General features: G+C 50.7%; 30 non-coding genes across 30 annotated transcripts; all 30 read right to left on the reverse strand.

The window, feature by feature from the left end:
- Positions 1–436: 436 nt before the first annotated feature.
- Positions 437–509, reverse strand: Trnaa-agc. Its single transcript has one exon. It is a non-coding gene; the product is annotated as a tRNA-Ala (tRNA).
- A 417-nt stretch (positions 510–926) lies between these two features.
- On the reverse strand, positions 927–999 carry Trnaa-ugc. Its single transcript has one exon. It is a non-coding gene; the product is annotated as a tRNA-Ala (tRNA).
- A 1,013-nt stretch (positions 1,000–2,012) lies between these two features.
- Trnaa-agc lies at positions 2,013–2,085 on the reverse strand. The gene has a single exon. It is a non-coding gene; the product is annotated as a tRNA-Ala (tRNA).
- A 417-nt stretch (positions 2,086–2,502) lies between these two features.
- On the reverse strand, positions 2,503–2,575 carry Trnaa-ugc. The gene has a single exon. It is a non-coding gene; the product is annotated as a tRNA-Ala (tRNA).
- Positions 2,576–3,588: 1,013 nt separating this feature from the next.
- Trnaa-agc lies at positions 3,589–3,661 on the reverse strand. Its single transcript has one exon. It is a non-coding gene; the product is annotated as a tRNA-Ala (tRNA).
- Positions 3,662–4,078: 417 nt separating this feature from the next.
- On the reverse strand, positions 4,079–4,151 carry Trnaa-ugc. Its single transcript has one exon. It is a non-coding gene; the product is annotated as a tRNA-Ala (tRNA).
- Positions 4,152–5,164: 1,013 nt separating this feature from the next.
- Trnaa-agc lies at positions 5,165–5,237 on the reverse strand. Its single transcript has one exon. It is a non-coding gene; the product is annotated as a tRNA-Ala (tRNA).
- A 417-nt stretch (positions 5,238–5,654) lies between these two features.
- Positions 5,655–5,727, reverse strand: Trnaa-ugc. Its single transcript has one exon. It is a non-coding gene; the product is annotated as a tRNA-Ala (tRNA).
- Positions 5,728–6,740: 1,013 nt separating this feature from the next.
- Positions 6,741–6,813, reverse strand: Trnaa-agc. The gene has a single exon. It is a non-coding gene; the product is annotated as a tRNA-Ala (tRNA).
- A 417-nt stretch (positions 6,814–7,230) lies between these two features.
- On the reverse strand, positions 7,231–7,303 carry Trnaa-ugc. The gene has a single exon. It is a non-coding gene; the product is annotated as a tRNA-Ala (tRNA).
- Positions 7,304–8,316: 1,013 nt separating this feature from the next.
- Trnaa-agc lies at positions 8,317–8,389 on the reverse strand. The gene has a single exon. It is a non-coding gene; the product is annotated as a tRNA-Ala (tRNA).
- Positions 8,390–8,806: 417 nt separating this feature from the next.
- Trnaa-ugc lies at positions 8,807–8,879 on the reverse strand. Its single transcript has one exon. It is a non-coding gene; the product is annotated as a tRNA-Ala (tRNA).
- Positions 8,880–9,892: 1,013 nt separating this feature from the next.
- Positions 9,893–9,965, reverse strand: Trnaa-agc. Its single transcript has one exon. It is a non-coding gene; the product is annotated as a tRNA-Ala (tRNA).
- A 417-nt stretch (positions 9,966–10,382) lies between these two features.
- Positions 10,383–10,455, reverse strand: Trnaa-ugc. Its single transcript has one exon. It is a non-coding gene; the product is annotated as a tRNA-Ala (tRNA).
- A 1,013-nt stretch (positions 10,456–11,468) lies between these two features.
- Positions 11,469–11,541, reverse strand: Trnaa-agc. The gene has a single exon. It is a non-coding gene; the product is annotated as a tRNA-Ala (tRNA).
- A 417-nt stretch (positions 11,542–11,958) lies between these two features.
- Positions 11,959–12,031, reverse strand: Trnaa-ugc. Its single transcript has one exon. It is a non-coding gene; the product is annotated as a tRNA-Ala (tRNA).
- A 1,013-nt stretch (positions 12,032–13,044) lies between these two features.
- On the reverse strand, positions 13,045–13,117 carry Trnaa-agc. The gene has a single exon. It is a non-coding gene; the product is annotated as a tRNA-Ala (tRNA).
- Positions 13,118–13,534: 417 nt separating this feature from the next.
- Positions 13,535–13,607, reverse strand: Trnaa-ugc. The gene has a single exon. It is a non-coding gene; the product is annotated as a tRNA-Ala (tRNA).
- A 1,013-nt stretch (positions 13,608–14,620) lies between these two features.
- On the reverse strand, positions 14,621–14,693 carry Trnaa-agc. Its single transcript has one exon. It is a non-coding gene; the product is annotated as a tRNA-Ala (tRNA).
- Positions 14,694–15,110: 417 nt separating this feature from the next.
- Trnaa-ugc lies at positions 15,111–15,183 on the reverse strand. The gene has a single exon. It is a non-coding gene; the product is annotated as a tRNA-Ala (tRNA).
- A 1,013-nt stretch (positions 15,184–16,196) lies between these two features.
- Positions 16,197–16,269, reverse strand: Trnaa-agc. The gene has a single exon. It is a non-coding gene; the product is annotated as a tRNA-Ala (tRNA).
- A 417-nt stretch (positions 16,270–16,686) lies between these two features.
- Trnaa-ugc lies at positions 16,687–16,759 on the reverse strand. Its single transcript has one exon. It is a non-coding gene; the product is annotated as a tRNA-Ala (tRNA).
- Positions 16,760–17,772: 1,013 nt separating this feature from the next.
- Positions 17,773–17,845, reverse strand: Trnaa-agc. The gene has a single exon. It is a non-coding gene; the product is annotated as a tRNA-Ala (tRNA).
- Positions 17,846–18,262: 417 nt separating this feature from the next.
- Positions 18,263–18,335, reverse strand: Trnaa-ugc. The gene has a single exon. It is a non-coding gene; the product is annotated as a tRNA-Ala (tRNA).
- A 1,013-nt stretch (positions 18,336–19,348) lies between these two features.
- Trnaa-agc lies at positions 19,349–19,421 on the reverse strand. Its single transcript has one exon. It is a non-coding gene; the product is annotated as a tRNA-Ala (tRNA).
- Positions 19,422–19,838: 417 nt separating this feature from the next.
- On the reverse strand, positions 19,839–19,911 carry Trnaa-ugc. Its single transcript has one exon. It is a non-coding gene; the product is annotated as a tRNA-Ala (tRNA).
- Positions 19,912–20,924: 1,013 nt separating this feature from the next.
- Positions 20,925–20,997, reverse strand: Trnaa-agc. The gene has a single exon. It is a non-coding gene; the product is annotated as a tRNA-Ala (tRNA).
- Positions 20,998–21,414: 417 nt separating this feature from the next.
- On the reverse strand, positions 21,415–21,487 carry Trnaa-ugc. The gene has a single exon. It is a non-coding gene; the product is annotated as a tRNA-Ala (tRNA).
- A 1,013-nt stretch (positions 21,488–22,500) lies between these two features.
- On the reverse strand, positions 22,501–22,573 carry Trnaa-agc. The gene has a single exon. It is a non-coding gene; the product is annotated as a tRNA-Ala (tRNA).
- Positions 22,574–22,990: 417 nt separating this feature from the next.
- Trnaa-ugc lies at positions 22,991–23,063 on the reverse strand. Its single transcript has one exon. It is a non-coding gene; the product is annotated as a tRNA-Ala (tRNA).
- Positions 23,064–23,839: the final 776 nt, after the last annotated feature.

Here is a 23,839-nt window from a genome sequence, read left to right on the forward strand (position 1 = left end):
GGTGTCTGCAGGCAGCGAGGGGCTGCAAGCCTCCTGTGTTCGCGCCTATGTCACCTCTGCTTGCTTGTCAGAGACAGAGTATCGCAAAACATACAACTCACTCCATGAATTGATTGCTACGGCATCTGTCATCAGCAGTCACAACTAGCAACACCAGTAGCAGCCGACTGCACGTAAAGAATTGGAATGTGCAGTGGGATTTTTGTGAATTCGGCGCAAGGCTAATCTTTGCGACATAGGTTTGAGAATCTTATGGGAACACTTGTACTGTTTCTAAATTAAGTGTAGTGGTGGGAGGAGGGTGCTTCGTGCGAATTACAGCACGTTTGCCAATTGTGGCTGCTAATCGTTGGCTCGTATCTGCCTTGACACATTTTCTGGCTGTGAATTATTCCACTTGCATGGCAGTGTGCGCATGTTGGTGTGTTAAAAATTCTGGAGGCGCTGGGTATCGATCCCAGTACCTCTCGCATGCTAAGCGAGCGCTCTACCATCTGAGCTACGCCCCCTGCTGACGAACTGCGCTATCATACAGCCATATCAATGGCACAGACCCTTGCACTCTCATTATTCCGCTGACAAACACTACTCTCAATGTGTCCGTGAGGGTGTCTTTCAGGTTTCCTGCATTCTGTATCGAATCGTAGTTGGCCAAAATCAAAGTGGCACGCACGACGTCGAAAATAGCGTTCGGCCAACGCTCTGAGGTAGACGAACGTGTTGTCCACTCTCTAGACTTCATTGAGGTTAGGCCGTTATACCTAAGGCAGATTTGCACTCGATGACACCTCGACAACAGCCGGTCCTCACATTTACGTTTTGCTCTCCTTACGTCAGTATACGAGTCTGTGACGCTGGCTTTGCAACATCTTGCGTGCCTTTAGGCTCGCCGCGACCAACACTTACCACGCACTGACCACAAAACATGGAGGCGCCGGGGCTTGAACCCGGGACCTTTCACATGCAAAGCGAACGCTCTACCAACTGAGCTACGCCCCCAAGCACAACCAAGCTGCGCTGTTCTCCGTTCTTTGCTACTCTTATGTGCACGGACACGATGGTTGGTTGGTTTGCAGGGGTGAAGGGACCAGAGTACAAAGGCGCGGACACGTTCATATACGCAAGAGTTCCAAGTAGTTTCGATGCTCTGGTATTACGACTGCAAATTCCGTCCGTTTTTAACGTCTTAAATTGAAGGGACAGTCACAAGTTGGTCCGTTTTCACTCCATGTCGACAATCACACAGCACCTGAGGTAACAAGCACATCTGAAGACCCATTGTGCACTCGACTGTTCATGCCAACTCACTGCCTCGCACTTTACTACTGTGTACCACTCTTGTCGTCCAACTGCAAAAGACTGGGCCACAACAACTTTCCGCGTCTCCATTGCACTGCGCAAACTACGAAACGCTCCCCAAACATGGCACTCACCCACGCAGACGACTTTTCCGACTTTACACGACGCTCACGCAACGCTCACGCTAGTGACAGCCTTATTTAGAGCTTGACGTCGCACACAAGCGAATGAGCACATTTCGCCTACGACTTAGGCCGCCCTCCTAGTGTGGCTGTTCGGTGTCTGCAGGCAGCGAGGGGCTGCAAGCCTCCTGTGTTCGCGCCTATGTCACCTCTGCTTGCTTGTCAGAGACAGAGTATCGCAAAACATACAACTCACTCCATGAATTGATTGCTACGGCATCTGTCATCAGCAGTCACAACTAGCAACACCAGTAGCAGCCGACTGCACGTAAAGAATTGGAATGTGCAGTGGGATTTTTGTGAATTCGGCGCAAGGCTGATCTTTGCGACATAGGTTTGAGAATCTTATGGGAACACTTGTACTGTTTCTAAATTAAGTGTAGTGGTGGGAGGAGGGTGCTTCGTGCGAATTACAGCACGTTTGCCAATTGTGGCTGCTAATCGTTGGCTCGTATCTGCCTTGACACATTTTCTGGCTGTGAATTATTCCACTTGCATGGCAGTGTGCGCATGTTGGTGTGTTAAAAATTCTGGAGGCGCTGGGTATCGATCCCAGTACCTCTCGCATGCTAAGCGAGCGCTCTACCATCTGAGCTACGCCCCCTGCTGACGAACTGCGCTATCATACAGCCATATCAATGGCACAGACCCTTGCACTCCCATTATTCCGCTGACAAACACTACTCTCAATGTGTCCGTGAGGGTGTCTTTCAGGTTTCCTGCATTCTGTATCGAATCGTAGTTGGCCAAAATCAAAGTGGCACGCACGACGTCGAAAATAGCGTTCGGCCAACGCTCTGAGGTAGACGAACGTGTTGTCCACTCTCTAGACTTCATTGAGGTTAGGCCGTTATACCTAAGGCAGATTTGCACTCGATGACACCTCGACAACAGCCGGTCCTCACATTTACGTTTTGCTCTCCTTACGTCAGTATACGAGTCTGTGACGCTGGCTTTGCAACATCTTGCGTGCCTTTAGGCTCGCCGCGACCAACACTTACCACGCACTGACCACAAAACATGGAGGCGCCGGGGCTTGAACCCGGGACCTTTCACATGCAAAGCGAACGCTCTACCAACTGAGCTACGCCCCCAAGCACAACCAAGCTGCGCTGTTCTCCGTTCTTTGCTACTCTTATGTGCACGGACACGATGGTTGGTTGGTTTGCAGGGGTGAAGGGACCAGAGTACAAAGGCGCGGACACGTTCATATACGCAAGAGTTCCAAGTAGTTTCGATGCTCTGGTATTACGACTGCAAATTCCGTCCGTTTTTAACGTCTTAAATTGAAGGGACAGTCACAAGTTGGTCCGTTTTCACTCCATGTCGACAATCACACAGCACCTGAGGTAACAAGCACATCTGAAGACCCATTGTGCACTCGACTGTTCATGCCAACTCACTGCCTCGCACTTTACTACTGTGTACCACTCTTGTCGTCCAACTGCAAAAGACTGGGCCACAACAACTTTCCGCGTCTCCATTGCACTGCGCAAACTACGAAACGCTCCCCAAACATGGCACTCACCCACGCAGACGACTTTTCCGACTTTACACGACGCTCACGCAACGCTCACGCTAGTGACAGCCTTATTTAGGGCTTGACGTCGCACACAAGCGAATGAGCACATTTCGCCTACGACTTAGGCCGCCCTCCTAGTGTGGCTGTTCGGTGTCTGCAGGCAGCGAGGGGCTGCAAGCCTCCTGTGTTCGCGCCTATGTCACCTCTGCTTGCTTGTCAGAGACAGAGTATCGCAAAACATACAACTCACTCCATGAATTGATTGCTACGGCATCTGTCATCAGCAGTCACAACTAGCAACACCAGTAGCAGCCGACTGCACGTAAAGAATTGGAATGTGCAGTGGGATTTTTGTGAATTCGGCGCAAGGCTGATCTTTGCGACATAGGTTTGAGAATCTTATGGGAACACTTGTACTGTTTCTAAATTAAGTGTAGTGGTGGGAGGAGGGTGCTTCGTGCGAATTACAGCACGTTTGCCAATTGTGGCTGCTAATCGTTGGCTCGTATCTGCCTTGACACATTTTCTGGCTGTGAATTATTCCACTTGCATGGCAGTGTGCGCATGTTGGTGTGTTAAAAATTCTGGAGGCGCTGGGTATCGATCCCAGTACCTCTCGCATGCTAAGCGAGCGCTCTACCATCTGAGCTACGCCCCCTGCTGACGAACTGCGCTATCATACAGCCATATCAATGGCACAGACCCTTGCACTCCCATTATTCCGCTGACAAACACTACTCTCAATGTGTCCGTGAGGGTGTCTTTCAGGTTTCCTGCATTCTGTATCGAATCGTAGTTGGCCAAAATCAAAGTGGCACGCACGACGTCGAAAATAGCGTTCGGCCAACGCTCTGAGGTAGACGAACGTGTTGTCCACTCTCTAGACTTCATTGAGGTTAGGCCGTTATACCTAAGGCAGATTTGCACTCGATGACACCTCGACAACAGCCGGTCCTCACATTTACGTTTTGCTCTCCTTACGTCAGTATACGAGTCTGTGACGCTGGCTTTGCAACATCTTGCGTGCCTTTAGGCTCGCCGCGACCAACACTTACCACGCACTGACCACAAAACATGGAGGCGCCGGGGCTTGAACCCGGGACCTTTCACATGCAAAGCGAACGCTCTACCAACTGAGCTACGCCCCCAAGCACAACCAAGCTGCGCTGTTCTCCGTTCTTTGCTACTCTTATGTGCACGGACACGATGGTTGGTTGGTTTGCAGGGGTGAAGGGACCAGAGTACAAAGGCGCGGACACGTTCATATACGCAAGAGTTCCAAGTAGTTTCGATGCTCTGGTATTACGACTGCAAATTCCGTCCGTTTTTAACGTCTTAAATTGAAGGGACAGTCACAAGTTGGTCCGTTTTCACTCCATGTCGACAATCACACAGCACCTGAGGTAACAAGCACATCTGAAGACCCATTGTGCACTCGACTGTTCATGCCAACTCACTGCCTCGCACTTTACTACTGTGTACCACTCTTGTCGTCCAACTGCAAAAGACTGGGCCACAACAACTTTCCGCGTCTCCATTGCACTGCGCAAACTACGAAACGCTCCCCAAACATGGCACTCACCCACGCAGACGACTTTTCCGACTTTACACGACGCTCACGCAACGCTCACGCTAGTGACAGCCTTATTTAGGGCTTGACGTCGCACACAAGCGAATGAGCACATTTCGCCTACGACTTAGGCCGCCCTCCTAGTGTGGCTGTTCGGTGTCTGCAGGCAGCGAGGGGCTGCAAGCCTCCTGTGTTCGCGCCTATGTCACCTCTGCTTGCTTGTCAGAGACAGAGTATCGCAAAACATACAACTCACTCCATGAATTGATTGCTACGGCATCTGTCATCAGCAGTCACAACTAGCAACACCAGTAGCAGCCGACTGCACGTAAAGAATTGGAATGTGCAGTGGGATTTTTGTGAATTCGGCGCAAGGCTGATCTTTGCGACATAGGTTTGAGAATCTTATGGGAACACTTGTACTGTTTCTAAATTAAGTGTAGTGGTGGGAGGAGGGTGCTTCGTGCGAATTACAGCACGTTTGCCAATTGTGGCTGCTAATCGTTGGCTCGTATCTGCCTTGACACATTTTCTGGCTGTGAATTATTCCACTTGCATGGCAGTGTGCGCATGTTGGTGTGTTAAAAATTCTGGAGGCGCTGGGTATCGATCCCAGTACCTCTCGCATGCTAAGCGAGCGCTCTACCATCTGAGCTACGCCCCCTGCTGACGAACTGCGCTATCATACAGCCATATCAATGGCACAGACCCTTGCACTCCCATTATTCCGCTGACAAACACTACTCTCAATGTGTCCGTGAGGGTGTTTTTCAGGTTTCCTGCATTCTGTATCGAATCGTAGTTGGCCAAAATCAAAGTGGCACGCACGACGTCGAAAATAGCGTTCGGCCAACGCTCTGAGGTAGACGAACGTGTTGTCCACTCTCTAGACTTCATTGAGGTTAGGCCGTTATACCTAAGGCAGATTTGCACTCGATGACACCTCGACAACAGCCGGTCCTCACATTTACGTTTTGCTCTCCTTACGTCAGTATACGAGTCTGTGACGCTGGCTTTGCAACATCTTGCGTGCCTTTAGGCTCGCCGCGACCAACACTTACCACGCACTGACCACAAAACATGGAGGCGCCGGGGCTTGAACCCGGGACCTTTCACATGCAAAGCGAACGCTCTACCAACTGAGCTACGCCCCCAAGCACAACCAAGCTGCGCTGTTCTCCGTTCTTTGCTACTCTTATGTGCACGGACACGATGGTTGGTTGGTTTGCAGGGGTGAAGGGACCAGAGTACAAAGGCGCGGACACGTTCATATACGCAAGAGTTCCAAGTAGTTTCGATGCTCTGGTATTACGACTGCAAATTCCGTCCGTTTTTAACGTCTTAAATTGAAGGGACAGTCACAAGTTGGTCCGTTTTCACTCCATGTCGACAATCACACAGCACGTGAGGTAACAAGCACATCTGAAGACCCATTGTGCACTCGACTGTTCATGCCAACTCACTGCCTCGCACTTTACTACTGTGTACCACTCTTGTCGTCCAACTGCAAAAGACTGGGCCACAACAACTTTCCGCGTCTCCATTGCACTGCGCAAACTACGAAACGCTCCCCAAACATGGCACTCACCCACGCAGACGACTTTTCCGACTTTACACGACGCTCACGCAACGCTCACGCTAGTGACAGCCTTATTTAGAGCTTGACGTCGCACACAAACGAATGAGCACATTTCGCCTACGACTTAGGCCGCCCTCCTAGTGTGGCTGTTCGGTGTCTGCAGGCAGCGAGGGGCTGCAAGCCTCCTGTGTTCGCGCCTATGTCACCTCTGCTTGCTTGTCAGAGACAGAGTATCGCAAAACATACAACTCACTCCATGAATTGATTGCTACGGCATCTGTCATCAGCAGTCACAACTAGCAACACCAGTAGCAGCCGACTGCACGTAAAGAATTGGAATGTGCAGTGGGATTTTTGTGAATTCGGCGCAAGGCTAATCTTTGCGACATAGGTTTGAGAATCTTATGGGAACACTTGTACTGTTTCTAAATTAAGTGTAGTGGTGGGAGGAGGGTGCTTCGTGCGAATTACAGCACGTTTGCCAATTGTGGCTGCTAATCGTTGGCTCGTATCTGCCTTGACACATTTTCTGGCTGTGAATTATTCCACTTGCATGGCAGTGTGCGCATGTTGGTGTGTTAAAAATTCTGGAGGCGCTGGGTATCGATCCCAGTACCTCTCGCATGCTAAGCGAGCGCTCTACCATCTGAGCTACGCCCCCTGCTGACGAACTGCGCTATCATACAGCCATATCAATGGCACAGACCCTTGCACTCCCATTATTCCGCTGACAAACACTACTCTCAATGTGTCCGTGAGGGTGTCTTTCAGGTTTCCTGCATTCTGTATCGAATCGTAGTTGGCCAAAATCAAAGTGGCACGCACGACGTCGAAAATAGCGTTCGGCCAACGCTCTGAGGTAGACGAACGTGTTGTCCACTCTCTAGACTTCATTGAGGTTAGGCCGTTATACCTAAGGCAGATTTGCACTCGATGACACCTCGACAACAGCCGGTCCTCACATTTACGTTTTGCTCTCCTTACGTCAGTATACGAGTCTGTGACGCTGGCTTTGCAACATCTTGCGTGCCTTTAGGCTCGCCGCGACCAACACTTACCACGCACTGACCACAAAACATGGAGGCGCCGGGGCTTGAACCCGGGACCTTTCACATGCAAAGCGAACGCTCTACCAACTGAGCTACGCCCCCAAGCACAACCAAGCTGCGCTGTTCTCCGTTCTTTGCTACTCTTATGTGCACGGACACGATGGTTGGTTGGTTTGCAGGGGTGAAGGGACCAGAGTACAAAGGCGCGGACACGTTCATATACGCAAGAGTTCCAAGTAGTTTCGATGCTCTGGTATTACGACTGCAAATTCCGTCCGTTTTTAACGTCTTAAATTGAAGGGACAGTCACAAGTTGGTCCGTTTTCACTCCATGTCGACAATCACACAGCACCTGAGGTAACAAGCACATCTGAAGACCCATTGTGCACTCGACTGTTCATGCCAACTCACTGCCTCGCACTTTACTACTGTGTACCACTCTTGTCGTCCAACTGCAAAAGACTGGGCCACAACAACTTTCCGCGTCTCCATTGCACTGCGCAAACTACGAAACGCTCCCCAAACATGGCACTCACCCACGCAGACGACTTTTCCGACTTTACACGACGCTCACGCAACGCTCACGCTAGTGACAGCCTTATTTAGGGCTTGACGTCGCACACAAGCGAATGAGCACATTTCGCCTACGACTTAGGCCGCCCTCCTAGTGTGGCTGTTCGGTGTCTGCAGGCAGCGAGGGGCTGCAAGCCTCCTGTGTTCGCGCCTATGTCACCTCTGCTTGCTTGTCAGAGACAGAGTATCGCAAAACATACAACTCACTCCATGAATTGATTGCTACGGCATCTGTCATCAGCAGTCACAACTAGCAACACCAGTAGCAGCCGACTGCACGTAAAGAATTGGAATGTGCAGTGGGATTTTTGTGAATTCGGCGCAAGGCTGATCTTTGCGACATAGGTTTGAGAATCTTATGGGAACACTTGTACTGTTTCTAAATTAAGTGTAGTGGTGGGAGGAGGGTGCTTCGTGCGAATTACAGCACGTTTGCCAATTGTGGCTGCTAATCGTTGGCTCGTATCTGCCTTGACACATTTTCTGGCTGTGAATTATTCCACTTGCATGGCAGTGTGCGCATGTTGGTGTGTTAAAAATTCTGGAGGCGCTGGGTATCGATCCCAGTACCTCTCGCATGCTAAGCGAGCGCTCTACCATCTGAGCTACGCCCCCTGCTGACGAACTGCGCTATCATACAGCCATATCAATGGCACAGACCCTTGCACTCCCATTATTCCGCTGACAAACACTACTCTCAATGTGTCCGTGAGGGTGTCTTTCAGGTTTCCTGCATTCTGTATCGAATCGTAGTTGGCCAAAATCAAAGTGGCACGCACGACGTCGAAAATAGCGTTCGGCCAACGCTCTGAGGTAGACGAACGTGTTGTCCACTCTCTAGACTTCATTGAGGTTAGGCCGTTATACCTAAGGCAGATTTGCACTCGATGACACCTCGACAACAGCCGGTCCTCACATTTACGTTTTGCTCTCCTTACGTCAGTATACGAGTCTGTGACGCTGGCTTTGCAACATCTTGCGTGCCTTTAGGCTCGCCGCGACCAACACTTACCACGCACTGACCACAAAACATGGAGGCGCCGGGGCTTGAACCCGGGACCTTTCACATGCAAAGCGAACGCTCTACCAACTGAGCTACGCCCCCAAGCACAACCAAGCTGCGCTGTTCTCCGTTCTTTGCTACTCTTATGTGCACGGACACGATGGTTGGTTGGTTTGCAGGGGTGAAGGGACCAGAGTACAAAGGCGCGGACACGTTCATATACGCAAGAGTTCCAAGTAGTTTCGATGCTCTGGTATTACGACTGCAAATTCCGTCCGTTTTTAACGTCTTAAATTGAAGGGACAGTCACAAGTTGGTCCGTTTTCACTCCATGTCGACAATCACACAGCACCTGAGGTAACAAGCACATCTGAAGACCCATTGTGCACTCGACTGTTCATGCCAACTCACTGCCTCGCACTTTACTACTGTGTACCACTCTTGTCGTCCAACTGCAAAAGACTGGGCCACAACAACTTTCCGCGTCTCCATTGCACTGCGCAAACTACGAAACGCTCCCCAAACATGGCACTCACCCACGCAGACGACTTTTCCGACTTTACACGACGCTCACGCAACGCTCACGCTAGTGACAGCCTTATTTAGGGCTTGACGTCGCACACAAGCGAATGAGCACATTTCGCCTACGACTTAGGCCGCCCTCCTAGTGTGGCTGTTCGGTGTCTGCAGGCAGCGAGGGGCTGCAAGCCTCCTGTGTTCGCGCCTATGTCACCTCTGCTTGCTTGTCAGAGACAGAGTATCGCAAAACATACAACTCACTCCATGAATTGATTGCTACGGCATCTGTCATCAGCAGTCACAACTAGCAACACCAGTAGCAGCCGACTGCACGTAAAGAATTGGAATGTGCAGTGGGATTTTTGTGAATTCGGCGCAAGGCTGATCTTTGCGACATAGGTTTGAGAATCTTATGGGAACACTTGTACTGTTTCTAAATTAAGTGTAGTGGTGGGAGGAGGGTGCTTCGTGCGAATTACAGCACGTTTGCCAATTGTGGCTGCTAATCGTTGGCTCGTATCTGCCTTGACACATTTTCTGGCTGTGAATTATTCCACTTGCATGGCAGTGTGCGCATGTTGGTGTGTTAAAAATTCTGGAGGCGCTGGGTATCGATCCCAGTACCTCTCGCATGCTAAGCGAGCGCTCTACCATCTGAGCTACGCCCCCTGCTGACGAACTGCGCTATCATACAGCCATATCAATGGCACAGACCCTTGCACTCCCATTATTCCGCTGACAAACACTACTCTCAATGTGTCCGTGAGGGTGTCTTTCAGGTTTCCTGCATTCTGTATCGAATCGTAGTTGGCCAAAATCAAAGTGGCACGCACGACGTCGAAAATAGCGTTCGGCCAACGCTCTGAGGTAGACGAACGTGTTGTCCACTCTCTAGACTTCATTGAGGTTAGGCCGTTATACCTAAGGCAGATTTGCACTCGATGACACCTCGACAACAGCCGGTCCTCACATTTACGTTTTGCTCTCCTTACGTCAGTATACGAGTCTGTGACGCTGGCTTTGCAACATCTTGCGTGCCTTTAGGCTCGCCGCGACCAACACTTACCACGCACTGACCACAAAACATGGAGGCGCCGGGGCTTGAACCCGGGACCTTTCACATGCAAAGCGAACGCTCTACCAACTGAGCTACGCCCCCAAGCACAACCAAGCTGCGCTGTTCTCCGTTCTTTGCTACTCTTATGTGCACGGACACGATGGTTGGTTGGTTTGCAGGGGTGAAGGGACCAGAGTACAAAGGCGCGGACACGTTCATATACGCAAGAGTTCCAAGTAGTTTCGATGCTCTGGTATTACGACTGCAAATTCCGTCCGTTTTTAACGTCTTAAATTGAAGGGACAGTCACAAGTTGGTCCGTTTTCACTCCATGTCGACAATCACACAGCACCTGAGGTAACAAGCACATCTGAAGACCCATTGTGCACTCGACTGTTCATGCCAACTCACTGCCTCGCACTTTACTACTGTGTACCACTCTTGTCGTCCAACTGCAAAAGACTGGGCCACAACAACTTTCCGCGTCTCCATTGCACTGCGCAAACTACGAAACGCTCCCCAAACATGGCACTCACCCACGCAGACGACTTTTCCGACTTTACACGACGCTCACGCAACGCTCACGCTAGTGACAGCCTTATTTAGGGCTTGACGTCGCACACAAGCGAATGAGCACATTTCGCCTACGACTTAGGCCGCCCTCCTAGTGTGGCTGTTCGGTGTCTGCAGGCAGCGAGGGGCTGCAAGCCTCCTGTGTTCGCGCCTATGTCACCTCTGCTTGCTTGTCAGAGACAGAGTATCGCAAAACATACAACTCACTCCATGAATTGATTGCTACGGCATCTGTCATCAGCAGTCACAACTAGCAACACCAGTAGCAGCCGACTGCACGTAAAGAATTGGAATGTGCAGTGGGATTTTTGTGAATTCGGCGCAAGGCTGATCTTTGCGACATAGGTTTGAGAATCTTATGGGAACACTTGTACTGTTTCTAAATTAAGTGTAGTGGTGGGAGGAGGGTGCTTCGTGCGAATTACAGCACGTTTGCCAATTGTGGCTGCTAATCGTTGGCTCGTATCTGCCTTGACACATTTTCTGGCTGTGAATTATTCCACTTGCATGGCAGTGTGCGCATGTTGGTGTGTTAAAAATTCTGGAGGCGCTGGGTATCGATCCCAGTACCTCTCGCATGCTAAGCGAGCGCTCTACCATCTGAGCTACGCCCCCTGCTGACGAACTGCGCTATCATACAGCCATATCAATGGCACAGACCCTTGCACTCCCATTATTCCGCTGACAAACACTACTCTCAATGTGTCCGTGAGGGTGTTTTTCAGGTTTCCTGCATTCTGTATCGAATCGTAGTTGGCCAAAATCAAAGTGGCACGCACGACGTCGAAAATAGCGTTCGGCCAACGCTCTGAGGTAGACGAACGTGTTGTCCACTCTCTAGACTTCATTGAGGTTAGGCCGTTATACCTAAGGCAGATTTGCACTCGATGACACCTCGACAACAGCCGGTCCTCACATTTACGTTTTGCTCTCCTTACGTCAGTATACGAGTCTGTGACGCTGGCTTTGCAACATCTTGCGTGCCTTTAGGCTCGCCGCGACCAACACTTACCACGCACTGACCACAAAACATGGAGGCGCCGGGGCTTGAACCCGGGACCTTTCACATGCAAAGCGAACGCTCTACCAACTGAGCTACGCCCCCAAGCACAACCAAGCTGCGCTGTTCTCCGTTCTTTGCTACTCTTATGTGCACGGACACGATGGTTGGTTGGTTTGCAGGGGTGAAGGGACCAGAGTACAAAGGCGCGGACACGTTCATATACGCAAGAGTTCCAAGTAGTTTCGATGCTCTGGTATTACGACTGCAAATTCCGTCCGTTTTTAACGTCTTAAATTGAAGGGACAGTCACAAGTTGGTCCGTTTTCACTCCATGTCGACAATCACACAGCACCTGAGGTAACAAGCACATCTGAAGACCCATTGTGCACTCGACTGTTCATGCCAACTCACTGCCTCGCACTTTACTACTGTGTACCACTCTTGTCGTCCAACTGCAAAAGACTGGGCCACAACAACTTTCCGCGTCTCCATTGCACTGCGCAAACTACGAAACGCTCCCCAAACATGGCACTCACCCACGCAGACGACTTTTCCGACTTTACACGACGCTCACGCAACGCTCACGCTAGTGACAGCCTTATTTAGAGCTTGACGTCGCACACAAACGAATGAGCACATTTCGCCTACGACTTAGGCCGCCCTCCTAGTGTGGCTGTTCGGTGTCTGCAGGCAGCGAGGGGCTGCAAGCCTCCTGTGTTCGCGCCTATGTCACCTCTGCTTGCTTGTCAGAGACAGAGTATCGCAAAACATACAACTCACTCCATGAATTGATTGCTACGGCATCTGTCATCAGCAGTCACAACTAGCAACACCAGTAGCAGCCGACTGCACGTAAAGAATTGGAATGTGCAGTGGGATTTTTGTGAATTCGGCGCAAGGCTAATCTTTGCGACATAGGTTTGAGAATCTTATGGGAACACTTGTACTGTTTCTAAATTAAGTGTAGTGGTGGGAGGAGGGTGCTTCGTGCGAATTACAGCACGTTTGCCAATTGTGGCTGCTAATCGTTGGCTCGTATCTGCCTTGACACATTTTCTGGCTGTGAATTATTCCACTTGCATGGCAGTGTGCGCATGTTGGTGTGTTAAAAATTCTGGAGGCGCTGGGTATCGATCCCAGTACCTCTCGCATGCTAAGCGAGCGCTCTACCATCTGAGCTACGCCCCCTGCTGACGAACTGCGCTATCATACAGCCATATCAATGGCACAGACCCTTGCACTCCCATTATTCCGCTGACAAACACTACTCTCAATGTGTCCGTGAGGGTGTCTTTCAGGTTTCCTGCATTCTGTATCGAATCGTAGTTGGCCAAAATCAAAGTGGCACGCACGACGTCGAAAATAGCGTTCGGCCAACGCTCTGAGGTAGACGAACGTGTTGTCCACTCTCTAGACTTCATTGAGGTTAGGCCGTTATACCTAAGGCAGATTTGCACTCGATGACACCTCGACAACAGCCGGTCCTCACATTTACGTTTTGCTCTCCTTACGTCAGTATACGAGTCTGTGACGCTGGCTTTGCAACATCTTGCGTGCCTTTAGGCTCGCCGCGACCAACACTTACCACGCACTGACCACAAAACATGGAGGCGCCGGGGCTTGAACCCGGGACCTTTCACATGCAAAGCGAACGCTCTACCAACTGAGCTACGCCCCCAAGCACAACCAAGCTGCGCTGTTCTCCGTTCTTTGCTACTCTTATGTGCACGGACACGATGGTTGGTTGGTTTGCAGGGGTGAAGGGACCAGAGTACAAAGGCGCGGACACGTTCATATACGCAAGAGTTCCAAGTAGTTTCGATGCTCTGGTATTACGACTGCAAATTCCGTCCGTTTTTAACGTCTTAAATTGAAGGGACAGTCACAAGTTGGTCCGTTTTCACTCCATGTCGACAATCACACAGCACCTGAGGTAACAAGCACATCTGAAGACCCATTGTGCACTCGACTGTTCATGCCAACTCACTGCCTCGCACTTTACTACTGTGTACCACTCTTGTCGTCCAACTGCAAAAGACTGGGCCACAACAACTTTCCGCGTCTCCATTGCACTGCGCAAACTACGAAACGCTCCCCAAACATGGCACTCACCCACGCAGACGACTTTTCCGACTTTACACGACGCTCACGCAACGCTCACGCTAGTGACAGCCTTATTTAGGGCTTGACGTCGCACACAAGCGAATGAGCACATTTCGCCTACGACTTAGGCCGCCCTCCTAGTGTGGCTGTTCGGTGTCTGCAGGCAGCGAGGGGCTGCAAGCCTCCTGTGTTCGCGCCTATGTCACCTCTGCTTGCTTGTCAGAGACAGAGTATCGCAAAACATACAACTCACTCCATGAATTGATTGCTACGGCATCTGTCATCAGCAGTCACAACTAGCAACACCAGTAGCAGCCGACTGCACGTAAAGAATTGGAATGTGCAGTGGGATTTTTGTGAATTCGGCGCAAGGCTGATCTTTGCGACATAGGTTTGAGAATCTTATGGGAACACTTGTACTGTTTCTAAATTAAGTGTAGTGGTGGGAGGAGGGTGCTTCGTGCGAATTACAGCACGTTTGCCAATTGTGGCTGCTAATCGTTGGCTCGTATCTGCCTTGACACATTTTCTGGCTGTGAATTATTCCACTTGCATGGCAGTGTGCGCATGTTGGTGTGTTAAAAATTCTGGAGGCGCTGGGTATCGATCCCAGTACCTCTCGCATGCTAAGCGAGCGCTCTACCATCTGAGCTACGCCCCCTGCTGACGAACTGCGCTATCATACAGCCATATCAATGGCACAGACCCTTGCACTCCCATTATTCCGCTGACAAACACTACTCTCAATGTGTCCGTGAGGGTGTCTTTCAGGTTTCCTGCATTCTGTATCGAATCGTAGTTGGCCAAAATCAAAGTGGCACGCACGACGTCGAAAATAGCGTTCGGCCAACGCTCTGAGGTAGACGAACGTGTTGTCCACTCTCTAGACTTCATTGAGGTTAGGCCGTTATACCTAAGGCAGATTTGCACTCGATGACACCTCGACAACAGCCGGTCCTCACATTTACGTTTTGCTCTCCTTACGTCAGTATACGAGTCTGTGACGCTGGCTTTGCAACATCTTGCGTGCCTTTAGGCTCGCCGCGACCAACACTTACCACGCACTGACCACAAAACATGGAGGCGCCGGGGCTTGAACCCGGGACCTTTCACATGCAAAGCGAACGCTCTACCAACTGAGCTACGCCCCCAAGCACAACCAAGCTGCGCTGTTCTCCGTTCTTTGCTACTCTTATGTGCACGGACACGATGGTTGGTTGGTTTGCAGGGGTGAAGGGACCAGAGTACAAAGGCGCGGACACGTTCATATACGCAAGAGTTCCAAGTAGTTTCGATGCTCTGGTATTACGACTGCAAATTCCGTCCGTTTTTAACGTCTTAAATTGAAGGGACAGTCACAAGTTGGTCCGTTTTCACTCCATGTCGACAATCACACAGCACCTGAGGTAACAAGCACATCTGAAGACCCATTGTGCACTCGACTGTTCATGCCAACTCACTGCCTCGCACTTTACTACTGTGTACCACTCTTGTCGTCCAACTGCAAAAGACTGGGCCACAACAACTTTCCGCGTCTCCATTGCACTGCGCAAACTACGAAACGCTCCCCAAACATGGCACTCACCCACGCAGACGACTTTTCCGACTTTACACGACGCTCACGCAACGCTCACGCTAGTGACAGCCTTATTTAGGGCTTGACGTCGCACACAAGCGAATGAGCACATTTCGCCTACGACTTAGGCCGCCCTCCTAGTGTGGCTGTTCGGTGTCTGCAGGCAGCGAGGGGCTGCAAGCCTCCTGTGTTCGCGCCTATGTCACCTCTGCTTGCTTGTCAGAGACAGAGTATCGCAAAACATACAACTCACTCCATGAATTGATTGCTACGGCATCTGTCATCAGCAGTCACAACTAGCAACACCAGTAGCAGCCGACTGCACGTAAAGAATTGGAATGTGCAGTGGGATTTTTGTGAATTCGGCGCAAGGCTGATCTTTGCGACATAGGTTTGAGAATCTTATGGGAACACTTGTACTGTTTCTAAATTAAGTGTAGTGGTGGGAGGAGGGTGCTTCGTGCGAATTACAGCACGTTTGCCAATTGTGGCTGCTAATCGTTGGCTCGTATCTGCCTTGACACATTTTCTGGCTGTGAATTATTCCACTTGCATGGCAGTGTGCGCATGTTGGTGTGTTAAAAATTCTGGAGGCGCTGGGTATCGATCCCAGTACCTCTCGCATGCTAAGCGAGCGCTCTACCATCTGAGCTACGCCCCCTGCTGACGAACTGCGCTATCATACAGCCATATCAATGGCACAGACCCTTGCACTCCCATTATTCCGCTGACAAACACTACTCTCAATGTGTCCGTGAGGGTGTCTTTCAGGTTTCCTGCATTCTGTATCGAATCGTAGTTGGCCAAAATCAAAGTGGCACGCACGACGTCGAAAATAGCGTTCGGCCAACGCTCTGAGGTAGACGAACGTGTTGTCCACTCTCTAGACTTCATTGAGGTTAGGCCGTTATACCTAAGGCAGATTTGCACTCGATGACACCTCGACAACAGCCGGTCCTCACATTTACGTTTTGCTCTCCTTACGTCAGTATACGAGTCTGTGACGCTGGCTTTGCAACATCTTGCGTGCCTTTAGGCTCGCCGCGACCAACACTTACCACGCACTGACCACAAAACATGGAGGCGCCGGGGCTTGAACCCGGGACCTTTCACATGCAAAGCGAACGCTCTACCAACTGAGCTACGCCCCCAAGCACAACCAAGCTGCGCTGTTCTCCGTTCTTTGCTACTCTTATGTGCACGGACACGATGGTTGGTTGGTTTGCAGGGGTGAAGGGACCAGAGTACAAAGGCGCGGACACGTTCATATACGCAAGAGTTCCAAGTAGTTTCGATGCTCTGGTATTACGACTGCAAATTCCGTCCGTTTTTAACGTCTTAAATTGAAGGGACAGTCACAAGTTGGTCCGTTTTCACTCCATGTCGACAATCACACAGCACCTGAGGTAACAAGCACATCTGAAGACCCATTGTGCACTCGACTGTTCATGCCAACTCACTGCCTCGCACTTTACTACTGTGTACCACTCTTGTCGTCCAACTGCAAAAGACTGGGCCACAACAACTTTCCGCGTCTCCATTGCACTGCGCAAACTACGAAACGCTCCCCAAACATGGCACTCACCCACGCAGACGACTTTTCCGACTTTACACGACGCTCACGCAACGCTCACGCTAGTGACAGCCTTATTTAGGGCTTGACGTCGCACACAAGCGAATGAGCACATTTCGCCTACGACTTAGGCCGCCCTCCTAGTGTGGCTGTTCGGTGTCTGCAGGCAGCGAGGGGCTGCAAGCCTCCTGTGTTCGCGCCTATGTCACCTCTGCTTGCTTGTCAGAGACAGAGTATCGCAAAACATACAACTCACTCCATGAATTGATTGCTACGGCATCTGTCATCAGCAGTCACAACTAGCAACACCAGTAGCAGCCGACTGCACGTAAAGAATTGGAATGTGCAGTGGGATTTTTGTGAATTCGGCGCAAGGCTGATCTTTGCGACATAGGTTTGAGAATCTTATGGGAACACTTGTACTGTTTCTAAATTAAGTGTAGTGGTGGGAGGAGGGTGCTTCGTGCGAATTACAGCACGTTTGCCAATTGTGGCTGCTAATCGTTGGCTCGTATCTGCCTTGACACATTTTCTGGCTGTGAATTATTCCACTTGCATGGCAGTGTGCGCATGTTGGTGTGTTAAAAATTCTGGAGGCGCTGGGTATCGATCCCAGTACCTCTCGCATGCTAAGCGAGCGCTCTACCATCTGAGCTACGCCCCCTGCTGACGAACTGCGCTATCATACAGCCATATCAATGGCACAGACCCTTGCACTCCCATTATTCCGCTGACAAACACTACTCTCAATGTGTCCGTGAGGGTGTTTTTCAGGTTTCCTGCATTCTGTATCGAATCGTAGTTGGCCAAAATCAAAGTGGCACGCACGACGTCGAAAATAGCGTTCGGCCAACGCTCTGAGGTAGACGAACGTGTTGTCCACTCTCTAGACTTCATTGAGGTTAGGCCGTTATACCTAAGGCAGATTTGCACTCGATGACACCTCGACAACAGCCGGTCCTCACATTTACGTTTTGCTCTCCTTACGTCAGTATACGAGTCTGTGACGCTGGCTTTGCAACATCTTGCGTGCCTTTAGGCTCGCCGCGACCAACACTTACCACGCACTGACCACAAAACATGGAGGCGCCGGGGCTTGAACCCGGGACCTTTCACATGCAAAGCGAACGCTCTACCAACTGAGCTACGCCCCCAAGCACAACCAAGCTGCGCTGTTCTCCGTTCTTTGCTACTCTTATGTGCACGGACACGATGGTTGGTTGGTTTGCAGGGGTGAAGGGACCAGAGTACAAAGGCGCGGACACGTTCATATACGCAAGAGTTCCAAGTAGTTTCGATGCTCTGGTATTACGACTGCAAATTCCGTCCGTTTTTAACGTCTTAAATTGAAGGGACAGTCACAAGTTGGTCCGTTTTCACTCCATGTCGACAATCACACAGCACCTGAGGTAACAAGCACATCTGAAGACCCATTGTGCACTCGACTGTTCATGCCAACTCACTGCCTCGCACTTTACTACTGTGTACCACTCTTGTCGTCCAACTGCAAAAGACTGGGCCACAACAACTTTCCGCGTCTCCATTGCACTGCGCAAACTACGAAACGCTCCCCAAACATGGCACTCACCCACGCAGACGACTTTTCCGACTTTACACGACGCTCACGCAACGCTCACGCTAGTGACAGCCTTATTTAGAGCTTGACGTCGCACACAAACGAATGAGCACATTTCGCCTACGACTTAGGCCGCCCTCCTAGTGTGGCTGTTCGGTGTCTGCAGGCAGCGAGGGGCTGCAAGCCTCCTGTGTTCGCGCCTATGTCACCTCTGCTTGCTTGTCAGAGACAGAGTATCGCAAAACATACAACTCACTCCATGAATTGATTGCTACGGCATCTGTCATCAGCAGTCACAACTAGCAACACCAGTAGCAGCCGACTGCACGTAAAGAATTGGAATGTGCAGTGGGATTTTTGTGAATTCGGCGCAAGGCTGATCTTTGCGACATAGGTTTGAGAATCTTATGGGAACACTTGTACTGTTTCTAAATTAAGTGTAGTGGTGGGAGGAGGGTGCTTCGTGCGAATTACAGCACGTTTGCCAATTGTGGCTGCTAATCGTTGGCTCGTATCTGCCTTGACACATTTTCTGGCTGTGAATTATTCCACTTGCATGGCAGTGTGCGCATGTTGGTGTGTTAAAAATTCTGGAGGCGCTGGGTATCGATCCCAGTACCTCTCGCATGCTAAGCGAGCGCTCTACCATCTGAGCTACGCCCCCTGCTGACGAACTGCGCTATCATACAGCCATATCAATGGCACAGACCCTTGCACTCCCATTATTCCGCTGACAAACACTACTCTCAATGTGTCCGTGAGGGTGTCTTTCAGGTTTCCTGCATTCTGTATCGAATCGTAGTTGGCCAAAATCAAAGTGGCACGCACGACGTCGAAAATAGCGTTCGGCCAACGCTCTGAGGTAGACGAACGTGTTGTCCACTCTCTAGACTTCATTGAGGTTAGGCCGTTATACCTAAGGCAGATTTGCACTCGATGACACCTCGACAACAGCCGGTCCTCACATTTACGTTTTGCTCTCCTTACGTCAGTATACGAGTCTGTGACGCTGGCTTTGCAACATCTTGCGTGCCTTTAGGCTCGCCGCGACCAACACTTACCACGCACTGACCACAAAACATGGAGGCGCCGGGGCTTGAACCCGGGACCTTTCACATGCAAAGCGAACGCTCTACCAACTGAGCTACGCCCCCAAGCACAACCAAGCTGCGCTGTTCTCCGTTCTTTGCTACTCTTATGTGCACGGACACGATGGTTGGTTGGTTTGCAGGGGTGAAGGGACCAGAGTACAAAGGCGCGGACACGTTCATATACGCAAGAGTTCCAAGTAGTTTCGATGCTCTGGTATTACGACTGCAAATTCCGTCCGTTTTTAACGTCTTAAATTGAAGGGACAGTCACAAGTTGGTCCGTTTTCACTCCATGTCGACAATCACACAGCACCTGAGGTAACAAGCACATCTGAAGACCCATTGTGCACTCGACTGTTCATGCCAACTCACTGCCTCGCACTTTACTACTGTGTACCACTCTTGTCGTCCAACTGCAAAAGACTGGGCCACAACAACTTTCCGCGTCTCCATTGCACTGCGCAAACTACGAAACGCTCCCCAAACATGGCACTCACCCACGCAGACGACTTTTCCGACTTTACACGACGCTCACGCAACGCTCACGCTAGTGACAGCCTTATTTAGGGCTTGACGTCGCACACAAGCGAATGAGCACATTTCGCCTACGACTTAGGCCGCCCTCCTAGTGTGGCTGTTCGGTGTCTGCAGGCAGCGAGGGGCTGCAAGCCTCCTGTGTTCGCGCCTATGTCACCTCTGCTTGCTTGTCAGAGACAGAGTATCGCAAAACATACAACTCACTCCATGAATTGATTGCTACGGCATCTGTCATCAGCAGTCACAACTAGCAACACCAGTAGCAGCCGACTGCACGTAAAGAATTGGAATGTGCAGTGGGATTTTTGTGAATTCGGCGCAAGGCTGATCTTTGCGACATAGGTTTGAGAATCTTATGGGAACACTTGTACTGTTTCTAAATTAAGTGTAGTGGTGGGAGGAGGGTGCTTCGTGCGAATTACAGCACGTTTGCCAATTGTGGCTGCTAATCGTTGGCTCGTATCTGCCTTGACACATTTTCTGGCTGTGAATTATTCCACTTGCATGGCAGTGTGCGCATGTTGGTGTGTTAAAAATTCTGGAGGCGCTGGGTATCGATCCCAGTACCTCTCGCATGCTAAGCGAGCGCTCTACCATCTGAGCTACGCCCCCTGCTGACGAACTGCGCTATCATACAGCCATATCAATGGCACAGACCCTTGCACTCCCATTATTCCGCTGACAAACACTACTCTCAATGTGTCCGTGAGGGTGTTTTTCAGGTTTCCTGCATTCTGTATCGAATCGTAGTTGGCCAAAATCAAAGTGGCACGCACGACGTCGAAAATAGCGTTCGGCCAACGCTCTGAGGTAGACGAACGTGTTGTCCACTCTCTAGACTTCATTGAGGTTAGGCCGTTATACCTAAGGCAGATTTGCACTCGATGACACCTCGACAACAGCCGGTCCTCACATTTACGTTTTGCTCTCCTTACGTCAGTATACGAGTCTGTGACGCTGGCTTTGCAACATCTTGCGTGCCTTTAGGCTCGCCGCGACCAACACTTACCACGCACTGACCACAAAACATGGAGGCGCCGGGGCTTGAACCCGGGACCTTTCACATGCAAAGCGAACGCTCTACCAACTGAGCTACGCCCCCAAGCACAACCAAGCTGCGCTGTTCTCCGTTCTTTGCTACTCTTATGTGCACGGACACGATGGTTGGTTGGTTTGCAGGGGTGAAGGGACCAGAGTACAAAGGCGCGGACACGTTCATATACGCAAGAGTTCCAAGTAGTTTCGATGCTCTGGTATTACGACTGCAAATTCCGTCCGTTTTTAACGTCTTAAATTGAAGGGACAGTCACAAGTTGGTCCGTTTTCACTCCATGTCGACAATCACACAGCACCTGAGGTAACAAGCACATCTGAAGACCCATTGTGCACTCGACTGTTCATGCCAACTCACTGCCTCGCACTTTACTACTGTGTACCACTCTTGTCGTCCAACTGCAAAAGACTGGGCCACAACAACTTTCCGCGTCTCCATTGCACTGCGCAAACTACGAAACGCTCCCCAAACATGGCACTCACCCACGCAGACGACTTTTCCGACTTTACACGACGCTCACGCAACGCTCACGCTAGTGACAGCCTTATTTAGAGCTTGACGTCGCACACAAACGAATGAGCACATTTCGCCTACGACTTAGGCCGCCCTCCTAGTGTGGCTGTTCGGTGTCTGCAGGCAGCGAGGGGCTGCAAGCCTCCTGTGTTCGCGCCTATGTCACCTCTGCTTGCTTGTCAGAGACAGAGTATCGCAAAACATACAACTCACTCCATGAATTGATTGCTACGGCATCTGTCATCAGCAGTCACAACTAGCAACACCAGTAGCAGCCGACTGCACGTAAAGAATTGGAATGTGCAGTGGGATTTTTGTGAATTCGGCGCAAGGCTAATCTTTGCGACATAGGTTTGAGAATCTTATGGGAACACTTGTACTGTTTCTAAATTAAGTGTAGTGGTGGGAGGAGGGTGCTTCGTGCGAATTACAGCACGTTTGCCAATTGTGGCTGCTAATCGTTGGCTCGTATCTGCCTTGACACATTTTCTGGCTGTGAATTATTCCACTTGCATGGCAGTGTGCGCATGTTGGTGTGTTAAAAATTCTGGAGGCGCTGGGTATCGATCCCAGTACCTCTCGCATGCTAAGCGAGCGCTCTACCATCTGAGCTACGCCCCCTGCTGACGAACTGCGCTATCATACAGCCATATCAATGGCACAGACCCTTGCACTCCCATTATTCCGCTGACAAACACTACTCTCAATGTGTCCGTGAGGGTGTCTTTCAGGTTTCCTGCATTCTGTATCGAATCGTAGTTGGCCAAAATCAAAGTGGCACGCACGACGTCGAAAATAGCGTTCGGCCAACGCTCTGAGGTAGACGAACGTGTTGTCCACTCTCTAGACTTCATTGAGGTTAGGCCGTTATACCTAAGGCAGATTTGCACTCGATGACACCTCGACAACAGCCGGTCCTCACATTTACGTTTTGCTCTCCTTACGTCAGTATACGAGTCTGTGACGCTGGCTTTGCAACATCTTGCGTGCCTTTAGGCTCGCCGCGACCAACACTTACCACGCACTGACCACAAAACATGGAGGCGCCGGGGCTTGAACCCGGGACCTTTCACATGCAAAGCGAACGCTCTACCAACTGAGCTACGCCCCCAAGCACAACCAAGCTGCGCTGTTCTCCGTTCTTTGCTACTCTTATGTGCACGGACACGATGGTTGGTTGGTTTGCAGGGGTGAAGGGACCAGAGTACAAAGGCGCGGACACGTTCATATACGCAAGAGTTCCAAGTAGTTTCGATGCTCTGGTATTACGACTGCAAATTCCGTCCGTTTTTAACGTCTTAAATTGAAGGGACAGTCACAAGTTGGTCCGTTTTCACTCCATGTCGACAATCACACAGCACCTGAGGTAACAAGCACATCTGAAGACCCATTGTGCACTCGACTGTTCATGCCAACTCACTGCCTCGCACTTTACTACTGTGTACCACTCTTGTCGTCCAACTGCAAAAGACTGGGCCACAACAACTTTCCGCGTCTCCATTGCACTGCGCAAACTACGAAACGCTCCCCAAACATGGCACTCACCCACGCAGACGACTTTTCCGACTTTACACGACGCTCACGCAACGCTCACGCTAGTGACAGCCTTATTTAGGGCTTGACGTCGCACACAAGCGAATGAGCACATTTCGCCTACGACTTAGGCCGCCCTCCTAGTGTGGCTGTTCGGTGTCTGCAGGCAGCGAGGGGCTGCAAGCCTCCTGTGTTCGCGCCTATGTCACCTCTGCTTGCTTGTCAGAGACAGAGTATCGCAAAACATACAACTCACTCCATGAATTGATTGCTACGGCATCTGTCATCAGCAGTCACAACTAGCAACACCAGTAGCAGCCGACTGCACGTAAAGAATTGGAATGTGCAGTGGGA

Source organism: Schistocerca piceifrons, unplaced genomic scaffold (assembly GCF_021461385.2).
Source record: "Schistocerca piceifrons isolate TAMUIC-IGC-003096 unplaced genomic scaffold, iqSchPice1.1 HiC_scaffold_833, whole genome shotgun sequence".
Lineage (NCBI taxonomy): Eukaryota > Metazoa > Arthropoda > Insecta > Orthoptera > Acrididae > Schistocerca > Schistocerca piceifrons.